This window comes from Chenopodium album, chromosome 8 (assembly GCF_948465745.1).
Source record: "Chenopodium album chromosome 8, dcCheAlbu1.1, whole genome shotgun sequence".
In the NCBI taxonomy this organism is placed as follows: Eukaryota; Viridiplantae; Streptophyta; class Magnoliopsida; order Caryophyllales; family Amaranthaceae; genus Chenopodium; species Chenopodium album.
This window is the reverse complement of record NC_137841.1, coordinates 15,918,752-15,937,305: the sequence shown is the minus strand read 5'-3', so window position 1 is coordinate 15,937,305 and position 18,554 is coordinate 15,918,752.

The window sequence follows — 18,554 nt, the reverse complement described above, 5'->3', positions numbered from 1 at the left end:
TCATCAAAGCATGATATTAATATTAGCAAGATCCTAGGCATGATACTAGGCCTGGCAATCCTGACCTAGACCCGATGACCCGACCCAAATGACCCAACCCATGACCCGAAATCGACCCGAAACCAGTGACCCGAAATTGACCCAAAACCCGAATTAACCCGACCTGACCCATACCCGACCGAAGTGGAACTGACCCGACCTTGACCTGAAACCCGAAATGACCCAACCCGAAACGACCCGACCCGAGATGACCTGACCCAAAGTTGACCCGAGACCCGAAACGACCCGATCCGAAGTTGACCCGAGACCCGAAGTTGACCCGACCCGAAAATGACCCGACCTTTAACTTCTTTTAGTAAATAATTATATAAGTTACTACCTCCGTTAACTTTTTTTTGCAATTTTGGAATGTTTTATATCTCACAAATAATACCCCAAAGTTACAAATAAAAGTTAACGGAGGCAGTATAAAAAGTTTATATTAGGAAATTATACATTAAAATAGACCCAACAACATCTTACATGACTACATTGACTTTCATATAATAGCTAAAAAAGATGGTCAAAGTGAGATGTGTGAATAGTGCAAAATGTCAAATCGTTAAGAGTAATTTGGGACGAAGGGAGTACAAGAATAATTCAAAGAAATTATTACAACAATGACAATGATAATAAGAGTACGTATTAAAACTAAGATCAATAAGAGAGTGAGGTATAACTCAATTAGTTCTTCTTAGTTTCACGAGATCCTGAAAGTGATTCTTAATAAATAAATATAGTGAGTTTTTCGTCAATAAATAAATAAATATATATACAGAGTTGAATTTAACCCAATGAATCACCCGAATATGACTCGACTAGAAGTTGACCCGACCCGAAGTTGACCCGGAAATTGGACCCGAAAATTGACCTGACCCGAACTTACCCGACCCGAAAATTGACCCGACCCAAACTGACCCGACCCAAACTCGACCCGACCCGAACTTGAGCTGAACTGTTTACCCGATACCCGACCCGATTATCAGTCGACCCGAAATCAACCCGAAACCCAAAATGACCCGACCCGACCCGAACTTGACCCGATAATCTTTTGACCCGAACTTGACCCGACCCGAAATGACCCGACCCGAATGACCCATTTGCCAGGTCTACATGATACTAACAAGATTAATAACAAATCCTAGCATGTCACTAAACAATAAAGATCAAGGCTTTAGCCCTAACATGATACTAACATGATAGAAGAAAACAAGAAGCAACCTAAACATGATACTAGAAAGCAATAAATAACATCCTAAAATGATACTAGGAATTAAATATATAGGAAAATTAAATTACTCACTTTGTTTCCTCGTATCTCTTTCTATCAAAACAATACACACATTATTAACTTCAATAAAATATTAATCCAAACAATCAATTTAAATAATTGAAATAGGGATTTGGGACCAAACCCTCATAAATTATCAACCTTTCACGTCTAGGGCGAAGGCAACTTTGAGCTTGGTTAGGTGCGTCTAAGACTTTTGAATGCGGTATTGTGTTTAGAAAAGGCTTGGCTTAGAAATCAAGAGAGAGAAATAAAGAATAAGCTTCTAACTTAAAGAGGGAGAATTAGATGATTGTTGATGATTGAAAATGGGGAAATAACTCCCCTATTTATAGTGAAAAACATCCGGAACGATAGAAAAGAGTCAGAATTCGACTCGGAGTAAAACTGTTCCTATCGTGTGATAAAAAAAGTTGTACGGAGTCCTTTCCAAAATATAATTAGACTATTAGACTCCATATTTATCATTAATTTAAGATCAGTTTATCATTGAAATATTTGTTTTATTCCAAATTAAATTCATTATCTTTCCTAAATAAAATAAAAGTATATTTATTAATTTTAATTACATTAGAACTTAAGATAATCTTCTAGATTATTCTATAAGATTAAAGTCATTCGTAATGAATTTAGGAATAATAATTAATGGGTCCTCCACTTGATCATTGGGCCGTATATAAAATCATTTTGGGCGCAATTTAGTATTTTGGCCATAACTTCCTCATTACTCATCGGAATTGGGTTTATAATATATCGTTGAAAAGCTCTTTTCAAACCCATCCAACTACTCAATTATTGGACCCATATTATAAACCAAAATAAAATGGACTAGACATTTTTCATAAACAGGGTACAAAAAGAAATATTTTGGAAAATAGAAAGAAGTATTTTTATTAAAAACAAGTGCATCACAAGACTCTTTTACAATTCACTTCGTCCGATAATCAATGACGTGAAAGATATTCATCACTAGGTTTTTTTTTTGGGGATACATAATCAGGTGTCTATAATAACACATATGTATAATGAACACAGGAAAAAGAAACAACATTACAGAAATTTATAAAGAACGTGTGCTTAGTATGTTCACATTCTTTGAGTTTGATTATTATGTTCTTTGGGTATGAACTATATGTTTTTTACATTACAAACTATGTTTTTTTTATTAACATATTGTAGGGAATATTTCAAGCCATGCCACACTTGAGCCCCACTGTGATCATACACTTAAGCATGGTGGCATCCAAAGGGAAGGAAACTAGAGTAAAAAAGTCGCCAACAAGTTTTAGAAACTTGTAAACCGTTCATAGGGTGAAGGTTACACCCCTTAATGATCCTAGAGATCGTTAACTCCAATAGGTCTGGAACCAAGACTGGAAGTTCGGGGATGAAGGTACAAATCCAACCTAAAAGAGACTGAACCTGCCCTAATAATAGGCCTCTACTTTATTCTCCTCGTATTCATGTGCGCTTTCTGACTAACATGCAATCAATAGATTTACCCTAAACCTGTTTATCTATGTTATATTAATGCACAAACTAATCTGTTATTGGCGATCACTTGAATTATAATCATATTAGCCTAAACAAGATTATTAATTATCTTATTAAGCGTGGTTACAAGTTCAAATTCTCTTTAAACATGCATAAAAAGGTATGATCAAGCTATAACAATAATAAATCATATCAAGCAACATAATAACAATAATAATTAAAAATCATGACAATAATCATAATAACAACCACAATCATGTTAAAGCATAATATTAATAGCAAGATCCTAGGCATGATATTAACAAGATTAATAACAAACCCTAGCATGTCACTAAACAATAAAGATTAAAGCTTTAGCCCTAACATGATACTAACATGATATTAGGAAAGAAATAGGAAGCATCATAATAATCATAATTGATATTAGAAACTTAATTATTACCCTAAACATGATACTAGGAAGCAATAAAACATCCTAACATGATACTAGGAATAAAAAATATAATCTAAGCATGATTTCTATATCAAAAGATCAATAAAACAATTAATTACCTACTTCGATGCTTCGTATCTCTTTATAATAACAAAATACACACGTTAGTAGCTTCAAGGAAAATATAATAAATAATTAAATTAAATAATGGAAATAGGGATTTGGGACCAAACCCTCAGAAATATCAACCTTTCACGTCTAGGGCAAAGGCAACTTCGAACTTGGCTAGGTGTGTCTAGAACTAATGTATGAGGAATTTTGCAAAAGGGAAGGTTTAGAAAAATAATAGAGAGAGAAAGAAAGCTTCTAGCTTTTAGAGAGAGAGAGAGAGATGTAGATTGTGAATGTAGATAATTTCAAAACAGGGAGAAACGACCCCTATTTAGAAGAAAAATAGCACGGGATCAAAGAAAATCATATTCGGAATAAAAGTCCTCCCGTCGCAAACGAGAGGAGCCAGCGCCAAACGACGAACGTCGTCGCCAGGCGACGAGGGCCAACGCCAGGCGACGAAGGTCAGCTTTATCGTCTCGCGCTGGTCCAAAAATCAACGCGCTTTTACACGCGTAATTACCTTCAATACCGATTGCAGGTAATCATGCGTCCAAGCAATTTTCTAAATCACATTTAATATTTTATTCTAAATAAAACATTCTTTTAAAATAAAAGTTAATATGCCCTCTGATAGGCTAAAGTCGTATCACCTAATCAAAAGTAATTCCTAAATCCTCTAACTAATGTAGATAGGGAAGTAGGGTCGAATCCACAGGGAAACTGGTCTTTCTATTCCTAATTAATTAAAGCAATCTAAATTATCAAGTACTAATTTAATAATATGGATATAAAACTAAACTACGGAGATTAAGAGTAAAGAAAAAACAATGAATAAAGGCCCAGGGCATAGGTTCACCAATAAATAACATTTCAGGGTAAAACATAATAATCAATAATCAATGCATAAATAAATCAGATCATAAAGGGCTTTCGCTACGTATTACAATCACAGAATTAATTTACCGGTATTAAATCTCATCTCTCGAATCTTGACTTAACCATTTATAAATTAACCTGCCTATTGAAACTATACCTAAAAATCAATTCTCATCTCTCGAATCTCGAATCAATATTGTCAAACTCATGTATAAAAGATCAGGCCTAATCCAGTCACAGAGCATTAAATCAATCAATAGGAAAATAATCTAGCATTGACAATCAACAACAATAAATTAAGAAAGAGTAAGAAAAAGAAACTAAACTTGCTTAACGAAAAAATATTTATATTAAGCAAGAATCCTAAACTAAAACAAACTTAAACGACGCTAATCATCTCCTAATGCTGACACGCGCCCGATCGGGCGAGGCAGCGCCCAATCGGGCCCGCCTTTTCACTCTCAGGTGCGTCTCTCGCGCCCGGCCAGGTGCGAGTTCGGCCACCATCTTCTCTTCCCCCGCCCAGCCAGGCTCGCCTTCGGGCGGGAGCTCTAATGGCTGGGCGGCACTCTTGGGCTACTCCTTGGACTTCGATTGGACTCCAATTCTTTGGCCTAATCCGGATTTCCTCTTCGGGTCTTGAATACTCGGTCCAAATGCCTCGATATCACATATACTGAGCCCTTAATCACCGGTTCGATGACTCTAACTGGCCCTGGGCTATAGAAACTGGTCGTGCTCTTCCAATGCTTGTAAATACTCCATAATATCTCGGGAAAATGCTCCAAAGGTGCAATTCCCTACAAAAGTCACCCAAATCTATGAAAACACTAGAAAACACCAATTAGTAATAAAAGTGGCTATAAAGAGCAAAAAACACTACTAATTATGACCAAGGGACGGGGGTAAAATACTATATAAAATGGACATATCAAACTCCCCCAAGCCAAACCTTTGCTTGTCCCCAAGCAAAGATCTCATCAATGAATAAATAAATATGCTTCATCCCAAAAAGTAAAAATCAAGCACAAACAATTCAAGGTAAATCTAATAAACATGCTTCAACATCAACCAATCTCATCCATCCAATTACTTTTCCTCCCTAACAATTGTCAAATAGAGCAAACCACAAGAGCATATAGAATTCAAGACTAGTGCTCACACACTCAACTCTCATTTATGTGGCGAGTAAAAGATGTACTCGATCGCTCTCCAACCAACCCATTTAATATGAACAATGCCCTCCCAAACTCACACTCTCGTGTGTTTAAAAAGATGTACACTCAACCTACTAGTCAACTCGAAATATGTCAAGTCATAACTTGCATTGATAAACAACACTTTCACATTCATACAACTCTATGCACAAAGGTCAGAAGGTCTTTAAAGCTTGTAATGTAAGGCTGGGGTAAAGGGTAAGAAACATTTTGGAACAAGTGAGAGAAAAGCTATGCTTAAAGGGAGAAAATCCTAACAAAACCCATGGTCAAAAATAAATGATGACCAATCATCTCCAACATAAACAACTCCAACAAAAGTTCGCCAAATACAACTCCAAACATAAACAACAATCCCAACACTTACAAATTTCAGTCATAAAGATATAATAATAAAGAATTAGGGTGAATAAACAAACTTTATTTTCCAATATTGAATTTTTCATTGCAACTCATCATCTTATTTTCTTTCTTTTGATCAACCTCCAACTAGAACATTTGAACATTGAACAATTTTTTCTTTCGCTCTTTTTTTTTTTTTCTTTTTAAGTTCACTTATTTTTTTCTTTTTTTTTTCTTGAACTTCTCTCTCTCTTTTTTCATAACATCATACTTTATTTTTTCAAGAAAATTAAACTTTCAAACTCATCAAAAATAACTATGATCAAGAACAAAATTACTTCTCAAAACCCACCCAAATTGTATAAATAATAAGCACACTACAAACTCCCTCGCCTCACTCACTAATAGCTCCCCCAAGTCAAGCTTGGGACTAGTAACCAATAGAGCAAAATAGGCTTGTAATGTGGCTAATAAACAATAAACAATAAAAAGTCAAGGCAACAACATGGGTAGCAAGAAGGGAACAAATGCATCTAAAATCATCTGAAGGCTACCTAAAAGAACAAATGCCTTCGTCCTCCACAATGTGCATAATAATGACTCATATGAACATTACTTATAGTTGCAAACCAATACTCAAATTCATTGACATACCAGGAACTATCACACATTTCCTAACCAAATCAACTAGTCAAGCACTAGATTCACATGTAGTTGGACAAAATTGACGCATGTTAGGACATCTAAGCAATCAAACTTCAAAACATGATCAACAAATCCACAATGCTTATCATCATATACCAAGAATCAAAACAATATTTTCCAAGTATGGGGCACAGGGAAGCATGATTTATAATTCATTGGAACGTATTTTTGGATTTTTTTAATTTTTTTTTTCAAAATTTTTTGTATTTTGCATAGAAGAAAGCAATAAAAATAACCTAGAAAGTAATAAATCTAATCTAAGAAAACATACCAAAAACAAAATAAAAGAGAAAAAGAAAGATACCAAATCCAAAATCTCCCCCAAGCCAAAATCAGACATTGTCCTCAATGGCTCGGGAGCTAGCCCAACATGGCTAATTCTCCTCATCCTCATCCATGGAGCCGAATCCTCCACCTCCACCTCCACTGCCACCTGCACTAGAAGAGCTACCACCAAAATAGTCAGCGTGAAAATTCCCCCCCGGCGATCCCCCGAAAGGAATGTCCTGGCCGTACCCATGGAAGGCAGAATAGTCAGTATAAATACCATGGGCAGTGGGATCCCTATCGTATCCCTGGGGTGGAGGCTGAAACCAGTCAAGGTAGATGGCATCGTCGGGAATGTTGCCCCGACGAGCATAATCATCATACATAAGGTAGAGAGCTCTATCCTGGTTCCTCTCAAGGTACCCTAATCTATGTTCAATGGAGCCTACTATCCTCTTAAGGTAAGTGTGGGAATGCTCAATACGGCCTAAAGCCTGACCTATACTCTGGAGGTCCCAAATTGGGTCAGAGGCACCATGGGGGACAGAGTGAGACATGCGAGGTGGTGAAAGCACTACCTCAGGCTCTAGTTGGGGTGGTGGCTGGGGTGGTGGAACGGGAGGTGCTTGCCCTCGGGCATGGGCGACTAAAAGCGCATAGGTATAAGAATCCTGCCCGAGAGGAAAAGCAATCAAGACAGGGTTAGGCAGGGGAAAGATGGGCAATGGCTGCTCGATACCTGTCCTGACACACCAATGGCTGACCTGATAGTCGTTTACCCTAACCCAGTCCAACTCCTCTAGGTACCTAGCGGTCATGTAGGTATCCGCTCTGTTGGGGTTTGGTAAGTCCAACTTACCGCGGAAACAACCCCGACCCAAAGAACCACTCGCAATTAATAAAACCATAAAGCATAACAAATAAACATAAAAGGATAAAATTGGAATTTACCTTTGTAGCGTGCTTCTCCCACAAAGTCGGGCTCTTACTTGAAAGCTCTAAGCTCCAAAAATACGCGAGCCTCCTATGGAAGTCCACCCGCAAAAACTACTAGCGACTTTTAGGTCCGTTACCTCGAGGTTAGCGAGGTCTGACCAAAACCCGAGTATTATATGAGTTTAAGAGTTTTTGCTTATGTAATGCTCTATTGAACTCCTACTCAAGCACTCTTCCCAAAAACCCAAGAGGGAGAGTGGGAATTTCTATCCCATCAATGTGGGAGTCATGAAATTCCATAATTTATTTTAAACCTAAATTAAAATAAATAAGCAAACTAATAATAAATCTACAAGTGGAGCTATCATATGTAAAGGGTGGTGAGGAACACATGGAGAGTAGGGGACCATACTTGCTCCCCACTCAATACTCTCCTTGTGCCACATGTCCCTCACCCCACTTGCTTCTATATGCTCCCACTTGCTTCCCGTACTCGGCCCTATGGTCTAGCCATAGCCTGGCCGAGAGCCCAACACCTTGCGTGCGCTGCTAGCTGCTGCTACCACGCAAGGCTTGCGGCAGCTAGCTGCTGCTAGCACTCATGCTTTCACCTGCTAGCTATTGCTAGCATGCGTTGCTTGCGACTGCTAGCATGCTGCTAGCTATGGTGCGCTAGCAGGCACCAGCCAGCCATGCATGGCTCGGCTTGGTGCGCTTGCTAGCCACCTATGCTAGGACATTTTTTCCCCTAGCACTCAGATGCTCGGGGCACTCCGATGCTAGAGGTATTTTGGGAAATATTGGCGATTTATTATTATTTGCGCGTCTCTTCATTTACTATTTTTGACTCGACTTCCGACGCTCAGTTTCGACGCTCTAAGCTCGAATTTCCGACGTCTATATATTTAATACTCGGGCGACGAATTAATTTCTTCCGAATTAATTCGTCGAGTCGGTTTGTTTACTGCTAAGGGTGTGACCCGAATTGTTCAGTCAAGATTAAGTTGTAATATTAATTATGCATTATTATTACTGATCGGAAGCGGCCTCCACCTAGGCATTCTGATCAATTGACCTTACTGAATATATTAGCTTTCTAATAATTCTGAACCCACTAACGGAATAGTACACTTGTTCAAAGGACACCATTCCTTTCAATCTCCCACTTGTCCTTCCGGACAAGTGCGCATTTAGTGTATAACCTTTTTCCTATGTCGCTTAATGTCTCTTCATGAACTATAAGGTAAGATTATTTTGTCATCCTTATTACGTCTAGAAGTGTTTCTCGATTTCGAGTCCGACTGTCAATAAACAGATGATTTCAAAAATCCATCCGAGCACGGCCATGCATTTTCACAGTCTCGCTCTACGAGAGGCCTTGTATACAACAAAGACATCTTCCCTATTTTAGTAGGGGGACATTCCCAGTCTTGTAATGTAGTTCCTCTTACTAAGAGGACCTAGCCTCCCGAGTGTTGCCGTTATAATCCCCTTTTACGGCAGATGTTTGACAACATCAAAGCGGACTAGTACTCAAACAAGAGAACTCATAATACTCATGGTCGAGGAAATAGGTTCCGATAGCCATAATGAGAAGTATACTTATGACGTTTTTAATCTCTTAAAGTATTCTCATAGTTTGATCCAATATGGTTCTAAACCAATACCTATGCAAATGATTTATGACAATCATGTCCTCGTAGCACAAGAAACGGTGCTATAAATCAGACTACATACGAATCTTAATTGGTCATTAATCGTCCAGCGTTTAAATGACTTCGATTAGGGATGATTTTCGATTATAATATTCAACGTTCACTTAATAAGTGTTTCCTTACCAAGACTGGTCTTGATACCCTATTTTGAATATTCCAAGAATCGAATGGACTCATTATTTAATCCTAAACCACAATTAAATAGCAAACGGAGTGATAAAATATTGCATGAAATTTATATTACTCCAAAACTTCAATGGTTTTTCTTATTGTCTTACATTAAATGTTCAAAATTTTAACTAAAACACTAAACAAGGAAATCAAATCCAGTCTCTTACATGTTTGATTCCCATTGCCTCAACGTGCTTGTTGTGCTTCACTTGAGGCAAAGGTTTAGTAAGTGGATCGGCTACATTGTCATCCGTTCCAACTTTGCAAATTCTGATTTCACCTTCTGATTTCCATTCTCGAATCATGTGAAACTGCCGTTTGACATGTTTGACTTTCTGATGTTCCCTTGGCTCTCTGGCCTGAGCAATAGCTCCATTGTTGTCACAATCGAGGGCTATTGGACACTTTATGAAGGGTACAACATCAAGTTCGCCAACGAACTTACGAATCCAAACAGCTTCCTTAGCCGCTTCAGAAGCTGCTAAGTACTCGGCTTTAGTTGTAGAATCTGCAGTTGTACTCTGATTGGCATTCTTCCAACTTAACGCTCTTCCATTCAGACAGAACACATATCCAGATTGCGATTTGAAATCGTCTCCGTCTGTCTGGAAGCTTGCGTTGGTATAAGCTTCCAGAACTGATTCCTCTGAACCACCATACACCAGGAATTTATCCTTGTTCCTTTTTAGGTACTTTAGGATATTCTTGGCTGCAATCCAATGGGCCTCTCCTGGATCTGATTGGTAACGGCTGGTAGCACTTAAGGCATGCGATACATCTGGCATAGTACATATCATGGAATACATGATCGATCTAATAAGCGAAGTATATGGAATCTGATTCATTCTTACCCGCTCATCAGGTGTCTGTGGACACTGCTTCTTGCTTAGGGTTATGCCATGTGACATTGGTAGGTGACCTTTCTTGGCCTCCTCCATGCCAAATTGAGCAAGTACCTTATCAATATAAGTACTTTGACTTAATCCAATCATCCTTTTTGATCTATCCTTATAGATCTTGACGCCTAGTATGTACTGAGCCTCTCCTAAGTCTTTCATTGAGAAGCATTTTCCAAGCCAGGCCTTTATAGACTCTAACAACGGAATGCTGTTTCCAATGAGCAATATGTCATCGACATATAAGACTAGGAAGGCGATGTCACTCCCACTAACCTTCTTGTAAACGCAAGATTCATCTAGATTCTTGATAAAACCAAATTTACCGATGGCTTCATCGAATCGGAGATTCCAACTTCTACTTGCTTGCTTTAGTCCATAAATGGATTTCTTAAGCTTACAAACTTTCCCAGCATTTTTTTAGTGGACAAAATCTTCAGGATGTGTCATATACACAGTTTCTTCCAAGATACCATTAAGGAAGGCGGTTTTGACGTCCATCTGCCATATTTCATAATTGTAATATGTAGCAATCGCTAGGAGGATCCGAACGGATTTAAGCATTACGACTGGTGAAAAGGTTTCATTGTAATCAATACCATGAACTTGTCTTTAACCTTTTTCCACGAATCTAGCTTTGTAAATGAATACATTTCCATCTTTGTCGGTTTTCATCGTGAAAATCCACTTACAACCGATAGGTTTATAACCTTTGGGTAAGTCAACCAAGTCTCAGACTTGATTTTCAAACATGGAATCCATTTCAGACCTCATGGCCTCTTGCCATTTAGCAGAGTCGGTGCTTGCCATCGCTTGCTTGTAGGTTGCCGGTTCATCGCTTTCTACAGCTTTTGATGGTGCACGATTCAGTGTTAGTGCCGCAGTTAGAAGTGTGTGTCCCCAGAAAGAGATAGGAAGATCACTAAGACCCATTGTTGATCGTACCATGTCTAACATGGTCCGATTCCTCTATTCGGATACTCCGTTCCATTGTGGAGTTCCTGGAGGTGTCAATTTTAAAAGTATACCCTTTTTTTTTTCAGATGGTCATCGAATTCTTAGCTCAAGTTTTCACCACCTCGATCCGATTGAAGGGCTTTGAATTTCTTGCCAAGCTGATTTTCAACTTCACTCTGAAATTCTTTGAACTTTTCAAACAATTCAGATTTATGCAACATTATGTAGACATAACCATATCTACTATAGTCATCTGTGAAGGTGATAAAATTTCGGTGTCCATTTCTTGTGGTGGAGCTCATTGGTCCACATATATCAGTGTGTATTAGACCTAATAAGTCTCCTGCCCTTTCTCCCAACTTGGAGAATGGCTGTTTAATCATCTTGCCTAATAAACATCCCTCGCAATTCTCAAACGATTCTAAATCAAAAGAGTCAAGAACACCTTCTTGTAGAAGTCTCTTGATGCGTTTGATGTTAATGTGGCCAAGATGACAATGCAACAAGTAAGTTTGGTTTGACTCCATGGTCTTAGCTCTTTTGTTAGTATTATTCACATTATAAACTTGTTTGTCTAAATCAAGCACAAAAGACCATTTTCAGAATGTGCAATACCATATAAAACATTATCGAGATAAAACAAACATTCATTGTCTTTTACTCGAAATTCAAACCCCTTGGCGTCCAACGCCGAAATTGAAATGATGTTTTTGGTAATGTTAGGAACATAATAAACATTATCTAGTTCCAAAACTAGCCCAGTGGGAAAAGACAAACTGAGAGTTGCTACGGATACGACACTAATTCTGGCTCCATTGCCGACCCGGAGTTCAACCTCTCCCTTCTCTAGCCTTCTAGCGTTCCTTAGTCCCTGAGAATTGGAACAAAGGTGTGAGCCACATCCGGTATCTAATACCCATGATGCTAAGCTAGTTAAGTTAAAGTCTATAACGAATATACTTGATTAAGAAGTAACGGTTCCGTTCTTCTTATCTTCCTTGAACTAGAGGCAATCTCTCTTCCAATGTCCCTTCTTCTTTCAGTAGAAACATTTGGAATCAGATTTAGAAGACGCTACCTTCTTGTCTTTGTTATCCTTGGTAGCTTTAGACTTAGGTGGAAAGGTTTTCTTTTTGCCCTTCCCCTTAAAGCCTTTCTTCTTTTTGCCTGAGAATTTGAACGACTTGCCCTTTTTAATCATGAGCATATCATGCTTCCCCTCATCCTTGAGCGTTTTCTCTACTTCCTTCAACATACCATGAAGCTCGGTGAGGGTTTTCTCCATGCCGTGCATGTTATAGTTCATCTTGAACTGATCAAAGCCTTTATGCAGTGAGTGGAGAATGATGTTAATTGCCATCTCGGTTGAATACCCCGCATCAAGCCTTCCCTTGTTCTCAAACAATCCTATCATTTTGAGTACATGTGGGCTGACTGGCTCTCCTTTCTTGAGCTTGCTCTTAAGGATCTGCCTATGGGTTTCAAACCTTTCAATTCGGGCCTGCTCTTGAAACATATTCTGCAGTTCAGAAATGATCTCAAAAGCTGTCTCCTTCTCAAAGAAAGTCTTTTGAAGCTCAGGAAACATGATGCATTTGACATCTCGATTGGCACTTTGCCACTAATTTAAGGCAGCCTGAGTCGCCTCTTCATTGGGAGCCTTGGGAATTTCCTCATCAAGGACATATTCCTTTTGCTCTTGCATGAGAACAATTCGCAAATTCCTTTGCCAATCAAGAAAATTTGGCCCACTCAACTTCTCCTTGTCGAGAATTGAGCGTAACGAGAATTGGTTGTTTGACTTATTTGAAGACATGATTCTACAATTGAAAGAATTTGAAATGAAAAACCATTCATGATATTTAAATAAGATTGAATTCATGCATTTTTAATCAAACTTATTTAAAACGTCTTATTCACACATTTAAAGTTGTCCCCATTTTGGGTGAGAATAAGTCGATTCCAAGATCCGAAGAAACAAAGAGTGGTTAAGCATGCTTTGGCTTGTCTTAACACTCAATCTACTAAGGTAAGCAACGCTTTGCTAATGGCTTCAAGCCAGTCTTGGTTGAATAAATCGTCGCATCTAATGCTCTCTAAAAAATTATTCACTTTGCCACGACATGTTAGGACTCCATCACTCATATCGTTGAGTACAACCAAAACCAACTTGCATACCCGGTATGCCTTACGCTCCTTGGAGAGGTAGTGATGCCTCGCTTTGGCGTAGCCCACCACTACCCTCGTTCGGTTGGTAAGTGTTGTTTTGGAATGGCAAGTTTTACTTAATATTTAGGGACCTAGGGTTTCTATGTTGGTTGATTTAAGTGAACTTTATTAATCATCACAACATTCGAAATCCTAAACATGCATCTAACATATAATTCATATACATAAACATATACGTATTTATCGAAAAACATAAATATAGATGCATTTGACAACTAGCATGACCCCTTGAGATCTTCAAATCTTCAAAAGGTCTTTATTTGCAACTTCATAGCTACGTCTTCCAAGAACCTCTATCTTCAAGACTTGACCATAATTAAATACAACTACTAGTATCTATGATTAGGACTAATCTAAATATTAAGGTACAAAAATACTCAACGGTACGCAGACCGTATTTAGATTTACAAAAATACATCACGGATCGCAGTCCGTATTTTCTATCCTAATCAGACCCCACTAGTTGCCATTTCATAAAACCTGTGAGAGAATATACATTCCATTCATCCATTCACTATCTGTGAATGGCCCATGCATTTTACAACGATAAACAAGTAATAATGCATAAACACACGAGAACCAGTAACTAATCTTGGTGGTTAATCCAATAAACACGCCTAATTAAAACAAGTCAAAGTTGTTTTAACCGGTTATAAGCACAATTATAATTTGAATCTCCCACTAAATTCTGCATCCAACTTAATTAATCCAATTAATTAAGCCGGTAAAACACGAAATTTGTCAAAATTAATTTTGCCAATGCCGCTCAAAACCGAGGCCTAGCCTCCAAAATTTATTAAAGTAATTAAAACCAAATTAGATTAATAAAATAATTAAAACGACAATTTAAGCAAAAAATTACGTAGTCCAAAATGTCTAAGTGCCTAGCACTAAGACATGGAGTGCTCACATTCCGCACAACCGTTTGATGCTCAATGAACGTGGCAGTGGGCCCGATGTCGCTAAGCGTTACACCGCCCACATCAGCGAACTTTCACACATCAATAACGTGGCCCTTGATGGCCATGTTGTATGAACTCATTGCACTACATTGCTTCGCAAGCAACGTCTACACATATTCCCTTCTACACGACGCATGCACCAAGTCCAAGTACACCATGCTCGTGCCATCACACCCGCGCCACAACAACCCCATGCACCACGCAACACAGCACGCACACACGCACGCACAAGGCAGCGTGTTGCTGCTGTGATGCTGCTGCTGTGCTGCTGCTTGTGGCCGTGTGCACCAGCCACGACTTGGCTGCACGCACACACATGGCAGCCCCTTGGCAGCCACATGCGGGCTGCTCTGCAGCCTGGCTAGCCAAGGGTGCTTATGCCTTGATTTGCGTGCCATAACCTCGGGATTTTGATTCCAAATTTTTCGTGATATTTTTAATTAATTCTAAATTAATTTTAGAACTAATTTATTGAGCAAAATTAAAAATTTATACAAGTCTAACTTGAAATAAAATTTTCAAAGTGCATCTAACCAAAATAATTCCCAAGAACCATTCTTTAATTAAATTGGTTTAACTTGGTGCCACAAAAATAAGAGGGCAATTACTCACTATTAATTTAATTAATTTAAATTAATCTTGAGTTTTTGACAAAATAAGAGGGAGTCGCCAAAAAACTGTAGGGAATATTTCAAGCATTACCCCAAATTTGAACCCCACTGTGATCATACACTAAAGTACGGTGGCGTCCAAAGGGAAAGAAGATAGAGCAAAAGAGTGTCCAACAAGTTTTAGGAACTTGTAAACCGTTCACGAGGTGAAGGTTACACCCCTTAACAATCCAGGAGATTATCAACTGCAATAGGTCTGGAACCATGACTGGTAGTTTGGGGATGAAGGTACAAATCCAACCTAAAAGAGATTGAACCTGCCCTAACTATAGGCCTCTACTTTATTCTGATCTTATTCATGTGCGCTTTCTGACTAACATGCAATCAATAGGATTAACCCTAAACCTGTTTAATCTATGTTGGTTGAATATTAATGCAAAAACAAAACTATTATTGGCGATCACTTGAATTATAATCAAATTAACCCTAAACAAGATTATTAATTATCTTATTAAGCGTGATAACAAGTACAATTCCCTTTAAACATGCATAAAAGGCGTGATCAAGCAATAACAATAAATATGTATCAAGCAACAAAATAATAATCATAAATCATAATCATGAATCATAATAATAACTAAAACAATCATGTTCATGTTAAAGCATAATAATAGCAAGATCCTAGGCATGATACTAACAAGATTAATAACAAAACCTAGCATGTCACTAAACATTAAAGATCAAATATATAGCCCTAACATGATACTAACATGAATATTAGGAAGAATAGGAAGCATACTTTTAATCATACTTGATATTAGGAATTTTTAGTTGTTACCCTAAACATGATACTAGGAAGATCAAAACACCCTAACATGATATTAGGAGTCATAATAACAACCTAGACATGATTTCTACATCATAATATCAAATCATTAAATCACTTACTTGGATGCCTCGTACCTCTTTCTAATAACAAAATACACGCGTTAGTAACTTCAAGGAAAATAATAAACAAATAATTAAATTAAATAATTGAAAGAGAGATTTGGGACCAAACCCTCAGAAATTAAAACCTTTCACATCTAGGGTTCAAGCAATTTCGAATTATGCTAGGTGTTTCTTAGTTTTGTGAATGCGGAATTTTGTATGTAAAAAAGTTGGTTTAGAATAAGAGAGAGAGAGAATAAGCTTTAGCTTAAGGAGAGAAGAGAATTAGAGAGTTGTTGATTAAAACGGAGGTTTTAGGAGGCTATATATAGAGAAAATAAGCCAAACGGATAGAAAAACAAATCAGAGTTTCGACGAGGATAAAAGAAGTTAGAGCCAGGCGCTGAACATTAGCGCCATGCACTAAGGCTAGCACCAGGCATTAGCGCTAGGCGCTAAGGCTAGCGCCAGACGCTAATGTCTGTCGTCGTCAGGCGCTAATTAATATTTTCACGCGTTTTCTTAGTTAAGATAAAATTTAACCGTACAGAAGGGAAAAATCGTATTTTCCTTAAAAATATTCTTTTATTCTGATTAAAACTCTAAAAAGTCAACAAAAGTCAATTTATCAATGATAATTGAATTAGGAATGAAAAGAACCTTCTAGAAGAATCTAGAAGACTAAAACCATTCCTAATTACATTAGGAATGGTAAATCCATATTAGGCCCTCCTCTAGATCATTGGGCCGCATATAAGTATCAAACCGGGCCTAGTTTAGTAATTCGACCATAACTTCCTCATTATTCATCGGAATTGGGTTTATAATATATCGTTGGAAAGCTCTTTTCAAGACCCATCCAACTACACCATTATTGGACCCTTGATATGGACCAAATCAAACTGGATTGGCTGTTTTCTTAAAATAGGTTTCAAAAACAGAGAGAAAAGAAAAGAAATTAAAACTATCCGCAACACTAGACTTTCCACACTTTCACTTCATTCGATTATGATTCGACGTAGAAGGTACTCATCACCGGGTTTGGTTTTTGGGAGACACAAATGGGTGTCTACAATAACCCTTTGCGAATTCATGCTCCATCTACCTGATTGAACGCTCTGAGCAACAAAGGGTACCTCCGAGAATGTTGATATTACCAAACCATGGAAGCGAGTGTAACTCGCGGGGTCCCATCCACTCGCGCCAACCCTTCCGAAGGTAAGGCCTCCGCGGGGTGCATCCGGACTCATAACCATGAACTCTCTTTGACTAACCCATATCCTGAACTTTAGAGAACTAGAGCCATGGTTAGGTTGCAAACTCATTGCATCATATTGTGCCTACTTGACTATTTGTGCATTATTTGTTGTGCATACTCTATGTGTGTTCCTAACTGTTTGTTTGACTTGTGTTTAAGCCTTAAATAAACTAATTAATGACTAAAAGGACTTTGCCTATTAATTAATTTGAGTAATTAAAGTTTAATAAATTAATCAGAACTGACTTAGTACGACTTTAGGCCTATCCTATAGAGTAAAAATACTGAACGCAGTCCCAGATTCATGCTCCAGTAATGGCGCAAAAATTTGGGCTGCAGCGCCACACGCTGCTGTGCAACGCCAAGAGAAAACCCTGTCGTCTGGCGCTGCACTGCGGTGGGCGGTGACAGTCCTGTTGCTTTGGCGACAATTCAGGATTTTGCTCGAGTCATCACGACGAGTCTAATTAAACCATTTTTTTAATCAGTCGATTATTTTGTTAATGACAGTAACCTTGTTTAGTGCTTAATTGAGTCTAAGCACTTAATCCCATGGTCTTACACAAGAGTCAAAGCATGTCACTTACACTCACAAATAAAGCACACACTAATATGTATGTACACTTTGGCCATGTCTAGAGAGTCTTGTATGCGCATGTTTTTCTGTCATTTTTTTAGGGGGGTAATTCGGATTTTAATCCTCCAATTAAACCACTTGCTTGAACCCATATACTTGATTCCCAAAAATATACACCCTGTTTTTGATTTTTTCTTTTTCTTTATAAACCTGTAAAGTCAAAGTCAATTTGAGTCAAGTCATTAAAATAAAAAATGGTTTAATTTACAGCGCATGGTCAAGAAAGGAAGGGCGTTTGATAAGAGAAAACCTTTTTGTTCAAGTACAACTTTTTTACGAACCAATCAGTCGGAAAATGAATGCTAAGAAGATAATGGTGAGTCAAGAAGAAGTCAATGAGCTCAAGAAGCAAATGGCTGGAGTTACTGAGTTGCTAAAGACCCTAACCCTCCAAGTTAATGACCCTGTGAAGCAACAACAAATGGAGCTCATGTAAGAGAGCTTGAGCAAGATATCCAATGATTACAGGTTCCA